General features: G+C 42.1%; 1 long non-coding RNA gene and 1 other non-coding gene across 2 annotated transcripts in view; one reads left to right on the top strand and one right to left on the bottom strand.

Moving 5' to 3' along the window:
• LOC138420808 (uncharacterized) overlaps positions 1–14371 on the top strand; it is a 52459-nt gene that overhangs the window by 20846 nt on the left and 17242 nt on the right. The window lies entirely within an intron of this gene.
• On the bottom strand, positions 9087–9159 carry TRNAW-CCA (transfer RNA tryptophan (anticodon CCA)). Its single transcript has one exon. It is a non-coding gene; the product is annotated as a tRNA-Trp (tRNA).

The following is a 14371-nucleotide window of genomic DNA, read 5'->3' on the forward strand; positions in this document are numbered from 1 at the left end:
TCAGAGGTTCAACCCCTGGTCCAAGAAGATTCCACATGCCACGGGGCAGCTAAGCCCATGTGCCACAAGTACTGAGTCCCGTGTGCCTACAGCCTGTGGTCTGCAAAAGAAGCTCTCATACTGCAACTAGAGAACAGCCTCCTCACCCAACGACTAGAGAAAACCCATGTGCAGCAACAAAGACCCAGCACAGCCAAAAATAAATTTTAAAATTAATTTAATAAATGGGAATGTATTGGAAATATAGAACAGTAATTCATAGACTGAATGGGAAAAGAATCCCAGGGTTAGGAGATTATGGGTTTTCTTTCTAGAGGTGACAGTTAGATTGTATCCTTCTGTATTTTGGTGTTCCTAATTAAGTTTCAAATTCTCACTAAGAGAAATCTAAGTCCTGTTAGGTCAAGTATTCACTCCTGTGGCCTAGGGAATAGAGTCTATAACCAGAATCAAGCTATGGAGGGCTGTTCAGCAGAAAAAAGAATAGCTGTCACACACCTCTCATATTCTGTATCTTTATTCACCTAAAATAATGGAAAACCTGATGACAGAGGCTTCAATGAATTGAAGTTTAATATTCTATCATAAAAGTAAGTCTGGAGATAGGTAGTTGTTGGCATTGCTTCAGTTGCTAAACAGTATCATCATAGTCTTTTTCCCTTTCTGAGCTCTGGCTTTTCATCTTCAAGTTTATGGAAAGTTGAAAGATGGCTCTCATACTTCCTGACATCATGACCACATTCAAAAGTAGGAAAAACACAAGGGTGGAGGAAGCAACAGAAGGGCCTTATGTGAGAAGTTCCCTCTCCTTTTATCTGCAAAGGAAAAGCTTTCACTGAAGTCCCCTCAGCAAAAACCCTTAAGATTTATTGACCAGAAATAGGTTATACGGTCATTCTCTTACCTTCAAGACATGATGGGAGAGTTAGTATCTGGCAGAAAGGAATGTAATAGTCATGACTGACTTAGACCATTGTTAATCCCCCTGATCTGGGCTTGTTGGTGCCAAATTTTGAGTTCTGTTAGCAATAGAAGAGGGTCTAAGCTGTTAGTTAGCCATTGGTATCAGTTCAGTTCAGTTGCTCAATCGTGTCCGACTCTTTGTGACCTCATGAATTGCAGCACGCCAGGCCTCCCTGTCCATCACAAACTCCCAGAGTTCACCCAAACTCATGCGCATCAAATCGGTGATGCCATCCAGCCATCTCATCCTCTGTCGTCCCCTTCTCGTCCTGCCCCCAATCTCTCCCAGCATCAGAGTCTTCTCCAATGAGTCAACTCTTTGCATGAGGTGGCCAAAGTACTGGAGTTTCAGCTTTAGCATCAGTCCTTCCAAAGAACACCCAGGACTGATCTCCTTTAGAATGGACTGGTTGGATCTCCTTGCAGTCCAAAGGACTCTCAAGAGTCTTCTCCAACACCACAGTTCAAAGGCATCAATTCTTCAGTGCTCAGCTTTCTTCACAGTCCAACTCTCACATCCATACATGACTACTGGAAAAACCATAGCCTTGACTAGACGGACCTTTGTTGGCAAAGTAATGTCTCTGCTTTTGAATATGCTATCTAGGTTGGTCATAACCTTCCTTCCAAGGAGTAAACGTCTTTTAATTTCCTGGCTGCAATCACCATCTGCAGTGATTTTGGAGCCCCCCAAAATAAAGTCTAACACTGTTTCCACTGTTTCCCCATCTATTTCCCATGAAGTGATGGGACCAGATACCATGATCTTCGTTTTCTGAATGTTGAGCTTTAAGCCAACTTTTTCACTCTCCTCTTTCATTTTCATCAAGAGGTTTTTTAGTTCCTCTTCACTTTCTGCCATAAGGGTGGTGTCATCTGCATATCAGGATAGTACTTGCTAAATTTTCTCAACGTTAAATCCACAAACCTACATGATTCTGTAACTATTTCCTCTTTTTTCCATTCTGTAACAACAAAGTTCAGGTCAGTCACTCAGTTGTGTCTGGCTCTGTGACACCATGAACTGCCGCATGCCCTGTCCATCACCAACTCCCGGAGTCCACCCAAACCCATGTCCATTGAGTTGGTGATGCCATCCAACCATCTCATCCTCTGTCGTCCCCTTCTTCTCCTGCTCTCAATCTTTCCCAGCATCAGGGTCTTTTCAAATGAGTCAGCTCTTAGCATCAGGTGGACAAAGTATTGGAATTTCAGCTTCAACATCAGTCCTACCAAGGAACACCCAGGACTGATCTCCCTTACGATGGACTGGTTGGATCTCCTTGCAGTCCAAGTGACTTTCAAGAGTCTTCTCCAACACCACACTTCAAAAGCATCAATTCTTCAGCACTCAGCTTTCTTTTATAGTCCAACTCTCACACCCATACATGACTACTGGAAAAGCCATAGCCTTGACGAGACAGACCTCCGTTGGCAAAGTAATGTCTCTGCTTTTTAATATGTTGTCTAGGTTGGTCATAACTTTTCTTCCAAGGAGTAAGCGTCTTTTAATTTCATGGCTGCAGTTACCATCTGCAGTGATTTTGAAGGCCCCAAGAATAAAGTCAGCCACTGTCTCCACTGTTTCCCCATCTATTTGCCATGAAGTGATGGGACTGGATGCCATGATCTTAGTTTTCTGAATGGTGAGCTTTAAGCCAACTTTCTCACTCTCCTCTTTCACTTTCATCAAGAGGCTCTTTAGTTCTTCACTTTCTGCCATAAGGGTGGTGTCATCTGCATCTCTGAGGTTGTTGATATTTCCCCCGGAAATTTTGATTCCAGCTTGTGCTTCTTCCAGCTCAGCGTTTCTCATTATGTACTCTGCATATAAGTTAAATAAACAGGGTGACAATATACAGCCTTGACATACTCCTTTTCCTATTTGGAACCAGTCTATTGTTCCATGTCCAGTTCTAACTGTTGCTTCCTGACCTGCATATAGGTTTCTCAAGAGGTAGATCAGGTGGTCTGGTATTCGCATCTCTTTCAGAATTTTCCACAGTTTTTTGTGATCCACACAGTCAAAGGCTTTGGCATAGTCAAGCAGTAGATGTTTTTCTGGAACTCTCTTGCTTTTTCGATGATCCTGTGGATGTTGGCAATTTGATCTCTGGTTCCTCTGCCTTTTCTAAAAGCATCTTGAACATCTGGAAGTTCATGGTTTACTGAACCATGGCTTGCTGAAGCCTGGCTTGGAGAATTTTGAGCATTACTTTACTAGAGTGTGAGATGAGTGCAATTGTGCGGTAGTTTGAGCATTCTTTGGCATTGCCTTTCTTGGGGAATGGAATGGAAACTGACCTTTTCCAGTCTTGTGGCCACTGCTGAGTTTTCCAAATTTGCTGGCATATTGAGTGCAGCACTTTCACAGCATTATCTTTCAGGATTTGAAATAGCTCAACTGGAGTTTCATCACCTCCACTAGCTTTGTTCATAGTGATGCTTCCTAAGGCCCACTGACTTCACATTCCAGGATGTCTTGCTCTAGGTAAGTGATCACACCATTGTGATTATCTGGTAACAACAAAGGCAATCCCTTTACCTGTACTCTGAATCCTGTTCCATTCCCTCAGTTCTCGAAGACTTCACTTTTTTTTTTTCACTTGGTTATCCCCTTTCTTTCCTGTATCATTCATCTTCCCTAGCTATTGAATCATATTACAAGCATGCAAACATGCTCTAGGAATGTTTTCCATCTTTAAAGATTCCTTCCTTATGGGTAGATAAAGAGATATGATAAAGCAAGTATGAAGTGAAGTCGCTCAGTCATATCCAACTCTTTGTGACCCATGAACTGTAGCCTACCAGGCTTCTCCATCCATGGGATTTTCCAGGCAAGAGTACTGGAGTGGGTTGCCATTTCCTTCTCCAGGAGATCTTCCCAACCCAGGGACTGAACCCAGATCTCCTGCAATGTAGGCAGACGCTTAACCATCTGAGCCAGCAGGGATGTTAATTATAGAGCTCAGTGAGACTGAGCAACATACTTTCAACTTTTCTGTATGTTTAAAACTTTGATAATAAAATATTTGAAATAAAATCCTTCCCTTAACTCCCAGTCACCTTCCAACTTGTTCCTCTGCTTATTACTTATTCAGATTCCTTTTAAAAGTTCTTTTCTCTGCTTGCTTCCCTCTCTTTACTCTCAGCTTATACCAATTTGGCTTCCATCTCCACCACTCCTCTGAGATGGCTCTTATTAAGCTTGCCTTTGAATGGACTCTTTTCTGTCCTCATCTTATTCAACTGTTCAGCATTATTCTTTGCTGCTGACCTGTCTCTCCTTGAAACAATTTGTGCTCTTGGCATCTGACACCACTTGTTCTGGTTTTCTTTCTTTCTATGTACGCCTTTTTTGGTCTCCTTTGCCAACTTCTTCTCCATTGTTTTTTAGTTACTAAGTCACATCCCACTCTTTTGTGACCACATGGACTGTAGCCCACCAGGCTTCTCTGTCTGTGAGATTTCCCAGGCAAGAATTCTGGAGTGAGTTGCCATTTCCTTCTCCAGGAGATCTTCCCCATGCAGGGATCAAAGCCACGTCTCCTGCACTGGTAGGCAGACTCCTTCCTGCTGAGCCACCAGGGATCTTCTCTATTACCCAATTTCTAAGAGTTGGAATGTTCCAAGTGTTGGTTCTAGGACTACTTCTCTGTCTACAGCCAATTTCCCCACACAGGCACTTTTTACATTTTCTGTTGGATACTTCTTCATTGAGTAGGATTTCCCAGGCACTCTAGGATGTTGTACAGTCCTAGGCCCTGCACACTGAATGCCAGCAGTATTCCTATTGTCCCTTTAGTCAGTGTGTCAACCCAAGTTGCCTCCTAACAGTCCCCAGGGAAGTGATACTTCTCAGAGTTAAAAACTATTTTGTCTGTTAATAGGTGATACCAACCAGTCTGTGACCTTAAATGTCATATATGTGCTAATTTTCAAATATCTCTGGCCCAAACATCTCTTTTGAACTCTCAACTGCCTCCAATTATGTGCAGAACATTTCTGTTTGAGTGGTCTGTTTAGAAGCTCAATAAGTATTTGATGAGTGAATGATCTAATTATTGTCTTAGTCCCTCCCTCCTATTGAAAACTAAATTCTTGATCTTTTCCTACCTGTTGTTCCCTGTGGGGACATGGAGATGTTTTTACTCAAATCCCTCTTCAAGAAAGGACTGGCTGGCTGCCCAGCTATGAAGCATGTGGTTAGCTGACACCTTCCAGTTCTTACCTGCTTCAGGGTCCACCTCACCTTTAGAGCCAACATTATATGCCATATAACTGATGGCATGCTCTTCTTGGGGAGATTCCCAGCCAATGAATGGGCAAAGTGGTAATAAAAGGACCTAAAGCAGTGTTAGACACCAAGCAGTCTAACACAGAACTCTACTAACTAGCCGCCTTTGCTCTGGTACTTGCCATTGGGCTGGCAAAGACTTTGTCAGGTTTCATCACCGCTTGCAACTTTCCCTGTACCATTCTGCCCCCGCTTCTTTTCCTTTTACAAGTGCTGTTTCCTAAGACACTTGTGGCACACCTAACTCCGTTTCAGCTTCTGCTTTCCAGAGAACCTATTCAGCACTCTTTTACATTTCAGTAAATGGAATGTCCCTCGTTGCTTAAGCCAAACCCTGTGAGTCATTTTTGATTCTTAATGCTCCTTCATACTATATAACTCATCAGCAAGTTCTGTTGACTCTACTCTGACATACATAATCTACTTTTCTCTCTCCTCCCACCAACCCAGTCCAAGTCATCATCATTTCTCACTAGAATACTGCTGCTGCTAAGTCACTTCCGTTGTGTCCGACTCTGTGCGACCCCATAGATAGCAGCCCACCAGGCTCCCCTGTCCCTGGGATTCTCCAGGCAAGAACACTGGAGTGGGTTGCCATTTCCTTCTCCAGTTCATGAAAGAAAAGTGAAAGTGAAGTCGCTCAGTCGTGTCTGACTCTTAGCGACCCCATGGACTGCAGCCTACCAGGCTCCTCCGTCCAGCAAATAGCTACAAAAGTCATGTCTGAAACTCACTCTGATCTCCTATATCCTGTTCTCCACACAGTAGATGTGGGGGAGCTGTGGGTGAGATGGGGGATGATCTTTAAAACATAGCCTGGCTTTGCTTGAAAACAATGGCTTCTAATCCAAACTCCATCCAGTATCTGTCAAGACTCTTCATGAGGTCTCCTAGCTTTCTGTTCAACTTTATTTCTCACTAATATCCTTCTCAGTCACTGTACTCTAGCCATGTTTAGTGTTGTTCTGAGAAGCCATTCCTAGGCGAAGCCTTTGCCCAAGCTATACCCACTTCATAGACCACTCTTTCCTCTACGTTTTACATAGTCAGATCCTTCTCCTTCACTAGTACTCAAGTGCCATTGCCTCAGAAAAGCCCACTCTGACCACTCAACCTAAAGTAATTTTCCTCTCCTCCTTCCCATTATTCTTCCTAATAGTATACATATACTGCTGCTGCTGCTGCTGCTAAGTCGCTTCAGTCGTGTCCGACTCTGTGCGACCCCATAGACGGCAGCCCACCAGCCTCCCCCATCCCTGGGATTCTCCAGGCAAGAACACTGGAGTGGGTTGCCATTTCCTTCTCCAATGCATGAAAGTGAAAAGTGAAAGTGAAGTCACTCAGTGGTGTCCAACTCTTAGCGACCCCATGAACTGCAGCCTACCAGGCTCCTCCATCCATGGGATTTTCCAGGCAAGAGTACTGGAGTGGGGTGCCATTGCCTTCTCTGGTATACATGTACATATGTATGAAATTCATTTGTATATAGGTATACATATATTTGGGCTTCCCTGGTGGCTCAGTTGGTAAAGAATCCTCCTGCAATGTGAGAGACCTGGGTTCGATCACTGGGTTGGGAAGATCCCCTGGAGAAGGGAAAGGCTACCTAAGCCAGTATTCTAGCCTGGAGAATTCCATAGACTGTATAGTCCATGAGGTCGCAAAGAGCGACTTTCACTCACTCATACATATATATGGACTTTTTTCTTTAATTGTTTTTTTTTTAATTTTATTAATTTATTTTTGGCTGTGCTGGGTTTTCATTGCTGTTCAACTTTTCTCTAGTTGTGGCAAGCGGGGGCTACTCTCCAGTTGTGGTGTGAGAGCTTCTCATTACGGTAGCTTCTCTTGTTGCCGAGCATAGGCTCTGAGGTGTGTGGGCTTCAGCAGTTGCAGCGCATGGGCTCAGCCGCTGTGGCTTCTGGGCTCTAGTTCACAGGCTCAATAGCTGTGAAGCACCACGGGGTCAGTTGCTCAGAGGCATGCAGAATCCTCCCAGATCAGGGATCAAACCCATGTCTCCTGCATTGGCAGGTGAATTCTTTACCACTGAACCACCAAGGAAGCCCTTCCTTAATTGTTTTTTGTCTGTCTTTCTCACTTGGCCAGAAAATCTGTGAGAATATGGACAATATTTTGTTTATCACCATTTACCCAGAGTCTGATATGTATAATAGGCAATCAATACATATTTGTTGAATGAACAAATAAGTGAATAAAAGGAAAATTACCAAATTATCTTAGGTATTCTAAGGATGTTTTTCTCAGTATTTTGACAAAGGGATTTGATTTTTGTTTTTATCTTTTTAAAATAGTTTATTTATTTATTTGTTTGCACCGAGTCTTAGTTGTGGCATTCAGGATCTTTAATTGTGATGTATGGGATCTAGTTCCCTGACTAGGAATCAAACCTGGGACCCCCTACATTGGGAGTATGGAGTCTTAGTCACTGGACCACCAGAGAAATCCCTGCTTTTATCTTTTTTCCTTTAAAAAGAGAATGGAAATTGTATCTTCTGCCTGCTGATATTAGTGATCATCACATAGGAGACACATATTAATAAGAATAAATCAAACAGTAAAAACAGTATCTAGATCCATGTTACAATGGCAATAATTTCAAAACTCAGTTCAGTTCAGTTCAGTTCAGATCAGTTCAGTCACAGTCGTGTCCAACTCTTTGTGACCCCATGAATCGCATCACACCAGGCCTCCCTGTCCATCACCAACTCCCAGAGTTTACCCAAACTCATGTCCATCCAGTCGGTGATGCCATCCAGCCATCTCATCCTCTGTTGTCCCCTTCTGCTCCTGCCCCCAAACCCTCCTAGCATCAGAGTCTTTTCCAATGAGTCAGCTCTTCGCATGAGGTGGCCAAAGAACTGGAGTTTCAGCTTTAGCGTCATTCCTTCCAAAGAAATCCCAGGGTTGATCTCCTTCAGAATGGACTGGTTGGATCTCCTTGCAGTCCAAGTTTTACTTTAAAAATTAAACTATCTCTACTGAGAAAGTTTTATAATATCCTAAGAATAATAATTTTACTCCCACTCAGCAATACTTGGGTTTCCCTGGTGGCTCAGACAGTAAAGAATCTACCTGCAAAGACCTGGGTTCGATCCCTGTGTCAGGAAGATCCATTGGAGAAGAGAAAGGCTACCCACTCCAGTATTCTTGCCTGGAGAATCCCATGGACCGAGGAGCCTGGTGGGCTACAGTCCATGAGGTCGCAAAGAGTCAAACATGACTGAGTGACTAGCACTAGCAATCCTTAAAAAAAGGAAAGAACAAACTAGAAACAAAGTAGTATAAAGTATGTGTTCCATAGATTATCAGAATTTAGTGAGAAAAAAATTCAGTCATGCTGCAGTAAGGAACATTATCTAGTAGTGTGTGCTACATTCATAAGTTTTGTTTCTGTTCAGCAAAAAACTAAAATGTGCAATGACTATAGTTATATTAATCTTATTCCCAATCACTAGATTTTTATTTTTATTTCAGGAAGTTAAAAAATAAGAACCTCTTGTTCCCCCTAAGGAATAGACAGAATTCCAGAAAGCAGAGTCGCTTTAGAGATCTCCTATAAAACTTCACTATGATAGACGTTTACCTGAAATACTTGCAAAGCTGCGTTTGTACTTTTACTCACTTTAAATAGATCTGACTCACAGTGTTTACACACCCTTATCTAACTTTTATGATTCTTTTTAAAAAATATTTATTTGCACCAGCTCTTAGCTGTGGGACACAGGACCTTCAGTCTTTGATGTGGCATGTGGGATCTTTATTTGTGGCATGTGAACTCTTAGCTGCAGCATGTGGGATCTAGTTCCCTGACCAGGGATCGAACCTGGGCCCCCTGCATTGGGAGCATGGAGTCTTAGCCACTGGACCACCAGGGAGGTCCCTCTAACTTTTATGATCCTTTTAATGTAGACATTTTCTAATGACATCATGAACTTTCCCAAGCAACTCACCCTTTTGTGGTGCCATACAAATTTTATCTTTCCACATCCCATCCTAGGCTGCAGTCCTGAATGAGGTTAATATATTGGACATGATACAAAGAAATCAGCAAATGACTGCAGTAGTATGAAGGCATTAGTTGACATTCCAAAGTGGTAAGGCAATTCATGATGTAAAGGGTGTGGCCAGACAAATTCAAAAATGTAGAAGATTGTTAGTATAGTTCCTGCTATCACAAAAGAGGGGTAAAACTTGATGCTTAAAGGGGTGGACAAACTGAAATTACTAAAGGGTAGTGCAGAATAATTATTCACAAGAGGAGAAGGATGAGTCCTTATTTGGGAAACCAGTAATGTCAGAAGGAGATGGAACAGTCCTTTATTCCTTTAAAAATGATATCATAGAAAACTAGAAAAGTTTTAGGACTAAGGTTACCAACTGGTGCCCAGGGGTACAATTAGACCTATAGACACATTGTATTGGCCTGCCTATAGAGTTGGGGTTTTTCCCCACTAGTTACCAAATCACAAGTTTCCATAATAAAAATTAGGATGTCTGGCTTCTCTTGAAAATGTTGGTGTTCTGACAATCCTTAGCTTGCATTCCTACATGGCAGCAACTGGCTGGAGCAAAATAACAGCTTCTCTGTTTGGACAAGGCAGATAGTTGTTACAATCCCCACTTAGTCAGCTTCACTTACATCATCCACCTAGCACTTGCAGGCATTTAAGTGTGTGACACTGATTTGGGGAATTCCATATAATAAAGAGATGAATCAATGTTGTAGGAGGGGAATCTATGACATAAGATATACAGACCTTGGAAAATTCATTGCGACAAGAGTAGAAGCAGCAGAATGTTTATATCCTGCCATTTTAATCCCAATAGTATTCTTTCTAAACCTGCAACTCTAACCTCAGAACAATTGCCTCCATCATGCAGTCTATGAATCAATCAAGGAACTAAACTGGATCAATGAAATTCAATTTATAAGATATTTACTTTCCTCCCAAATTTACTAATATTGGCCTGATTTTTATTATATGCTATTGTCAGGTGTCCTTTGTGTCGAACATCTTTGGGTCAAGTTTAGAACAGATCTCATTGTCCTCAAGTGTAATAAACCATTATGTCTCCAAAAGATAATACATTTCAAAGCATCACCAACTATTTGTCCTTGGGGTATCCTATTCTCCTTACTGCCTGCATGCCCTTGGCACAGACTGCTTTTCTTGTAATGTTTTTCTCTCTCACTAAACTCCTAGTCATTTTTCAAAAAAATAGTGGATAAATCACTCCCCCTAGCTACACCCTCCTAGCATTAAAAAATAATTCCCCCATTAGGCTCTCAGAGAATTTTTTTTTTTTAGGCAAGGAATATGACTTTGTTTGGAAAGCCAGCTATCAAGAAGATGGCAGACTGATGTCTCAAAATAACCATTTTATCAGCGTCTGGATGCCAGGTGCTTTTATAGGACATAAAGGAAGAAGACAACAGAGGATGAGACGGCTGGATGGCATCACTGATGTGATGGACATAAGTTTGAGCAAGCTCTGGGAGTTGGTGATGAACAGGGAAGCCTGGCGTGCTGCAGATCATGGAGTTGGAAAGAGTCAGACAGGACTGAGCAACTGAACCAAACTGAAAGAAGAGGCAGTAAGGAAGTAAAGTAAAAAGGTCATCAATTTTGCAAATATCTTCCAGAATGGCAAGCTTTGGGGAGGGGATGTGTTAATCTCCTCTTTCTTGCATAGGCTCTCATAGAATTTTAAATTTTTAAATTTATCTATTTTTGGCTGTGCTGGGTCTTTGTTGCTGCATGGCTTTTGTCTAGTTGCAGCAAGCAGTGCTCCTATCTGGTTGTGGTACACAGGCTTCTCATTGCAGTGGCTTCTCGTTGCACAACACAGGCTCTAGGGTACACAGGCTTCAGTAGTTGTGGCACATGGGCTCAGTAGTTTCAGCTTCTGGGCTCTAGAGCACAAACTCAATTGTTGTGGTGCATGGGCTTAGTTGCTCTGTGGCATATGGGATCTTCCCAGACCAGGGTTTAAATCTGTGTCTCCTGCATTGGCAAAAAAAATCAAATCTCTTATGCTTATACAGTGGAAGTGAGAAATATATTTAAGGGACTAGATCTGATAGACAGAGTGTCTGAAAAACTATAGATGGAGGTTTGTGACATTGTACAGGAGACAGATCAAGACCATCCCCATGGAAAAGAAATGCAAAAAAGCAAAATGGCTGTCTGGGGAGGCCTTACAAATAGCTGTGAAAAGTAGGGAAGCGAAAAGCAAAGGAGAAAAGGAAAGATATACCCATTTGAATGCAGAGTTCCAACGAATAGCAAGGAGAGATAAGAAAGTCTTCCTAAGTGATCAGTGCAAAGAAATAGAGGAAAACAACAGAATGGGAAAGACCAGAGATATCTTCAAGAATATTAGAGATACCAAGGGAACATTTCATGCAAGGATGGGCACAATAAAGGACAGAAATGGTACAGACCTAACGGAAGCAGAAGATATTAAAAAGAGGTGGCAAGAATACACAGAAGAACTGAACAAAAAAGATCTTCATGACCTAGATAATCACGATGGTGTGATCACTTACCTAGAGCCAGACATCCTGGAATGTGAAGTCAGTGGGCCTTAGGAAGCATCACTATGAACAAAGCTAGTAGAGGTGATGGAATTCCAGTTGAGCTGTTTCAAATCCTGAAAGATAATGCTATGAAAGTGCTGCACTCAATATGCCAGCAAATTTGGAAAACTCAGCAGTGGCCACAAGACTGGAAAAGGTCAGTTTCCATTCCAATCCCCAAGAAAGGCAATGACAAAGAATGCTCAAACTACCACACAATTGCACTCATCTCACACTCTAGTAAAGTAATGCTCAAAATTCTCCAAGCCGGGCTTCAGCAAGCCATGGTTCAGTGAACCATGAACTTCCAGATGTTCAAGATGCTTTTAGAAAAGGCAGAGGAACCAGAGATCAAATTGCCAACATCCACAGGATCATCGAAAAAGCAAGAGAGTTCCAGAAAAACATCTACTTCTGCTTTATTGACTTTGCCAAAGCCTTTGACTGTGTGGCTCACAATAAACTGTAGAAAATTCTGAAAGAGATGCGAATACCAGACCACCTGATCTACCTCTTGAGAAACCTATATGCAGGTCAGGAAGCAACAGTTAGAACTGGACATGGAACAATAGACTGGTTCCAAATAGGAAAATGAGTACATCAAGGCTGTATACTGTCACCTTGCTTATTTAACTTATATGCAGAGTATATCATGAGAAATGCTGAGCTGGAAGAAGCACAAGCTGGAATCAAGATTGCTGGGAGAAATATCAATAACCTCAGAGATGCAGATGACACCACCCTTATGGCAGAAAGTAAGAACTAAAGAGCCTCTTGATAAAAGTGAAAGAGGAGAGTGAGAAAGTTGGCTTAAAGCTCAACATTCAGAAAACGAAGATCATGGCATCCGGTCCCATCACTTCATGGCAAATAGATGGGGAAACAGTGGAGACAGTGGCTGACTTTATTCTTGAGGTCTCCAAAATCACTGCAGATGGTAACTGCAGCCATGAAATTAAAAGACGCTTACTCCTTGGAAGAAAAGTTATAACCAACCTAAACATATTAAAAAGCAGAGACATTACTTTGCCAACGGAGGTCTGTCACGTCAAGGCTATGGCTTTTCCAGTAGTCATGTACAGATATGAGAGTTGAACTATAAAGAAAGCTGAGTGCTGGAGAATTGATGCTTTTGAAGTGTGGTGTTGGAGAAGACTCTTGAGAGTCCCTTGGACTGAAAGGAGATCCAACTGGTCCGTCCTAAAGGAGATCAGTCCTGAGTGTTCATTGGAAGGACTGATGTTGAAGCTGAAGCTCTAGTAATTTGTCCACCTGATGCAAAGAGCTGACTCATTTGAAAAGACCCGGATGCTGGGAAAGATTGAGGGCAGGAGGAGAAGGGGACGACAGAGGATGAGATGTTTAGATGGCATCACTGACTCAATGGACATAAATTTGGGTAAACTCTGGGAGTTGGTGATGGACAGAGAGGCTCGGCGTGCTGCAGTCCATGGGGTCGGAAAGAGTCGGACACGACTTATCAACTGAACTGCACCAAACTCCTGCATTGGCAGGCAGATTCACTACCATGGAGCCACCAGGGAAGATCACTCTCATAGAATTTTGAAGATATCTTTATTAAAGAACTTATACCCTTTCTTTTAGAATTTCAGTGGTTTTTTTTTAATGTATTAATCTTTGGGGGTAGAATTAAAGACTGAGTTACTTAGAAGCAGTATTTTAGTGTCTCCAGAACCTAGCAATCTAAAGACATTTAATAAATATGTGTTGAATGAATGGTCATAAGCAGGTATAGAAGTCTACTAGGTCAAGTGTTATGGGATGAGGCCATAATGTGACATGCTATTATGTAATAAAAATTTGCCATAACGGGATGAGGCAGAATATGACATCATGAGAAAAAAATCTGTGAGAATTTATCTGTTGACAATAGTCTGGAAACGTTGACTACGACAGGAAGAGGAGCTGGACCATGCATTTAGCTCACTAGGGTGATGCAAGCCTCTCTGGAATCCTGCCATGCCCAGATAAGCATTAACACTTATATAGTGCCTGGAGCCTAGTAAGCCTGCAATAAATACTTGTTGAATAAATTAATCTGGGAATGATCTACCATATTCTGGGCTCTGGGTCATCATAAATCAGATTTTTGTTCTATTGATAACCTGGGTTAGTCAAGGGTGGTTTGGTTTCTGTGTCAAGCTGGACGGCATGTAACTGTGTTTTGAGTTGGGCTGATCTCTTCACTGAGGACATGGTGGTCTATCTATGTCAACACAACTCTGGGTACTACCTTATATTAAGATGGTACCAGCTGTGATTCTGAGTGGATTGTAAACTAGTTTCTGAACTGATATGCTAGGATTGGTCAGCAGGTCTAATCTTGGATGTGAGGAGGGAAGAAAAGAAGGACAGAAGAAAGGAAGGAAGGCAGAGTGGAGTGCATAAACAAACAAGCAACTGTAAAAAAGTTTGTCAGATGTACACACTGCTATATTTAAAATGGATAACCAATAAGGACCACGGTACAGCACATGGCAGCCTGG

The sequence above is a fragment of the Ovis canadensis genome, chromosome 15, assembly GCF_042477335.2.
Source record: "Ovis canadensis isolate MfBH-ARS-UI-01 breed Bighorn chromosome 15, ARS-UI_OviCan_v2, whole genome shotgun sequence".
NCBI classification, from domain to species: domain Eukaryota; kingdom Metazoa; phylum Chordata; class Mammalia; order Artiodactyla; family Bovidae; genus Ovis; species Ovis canadensis.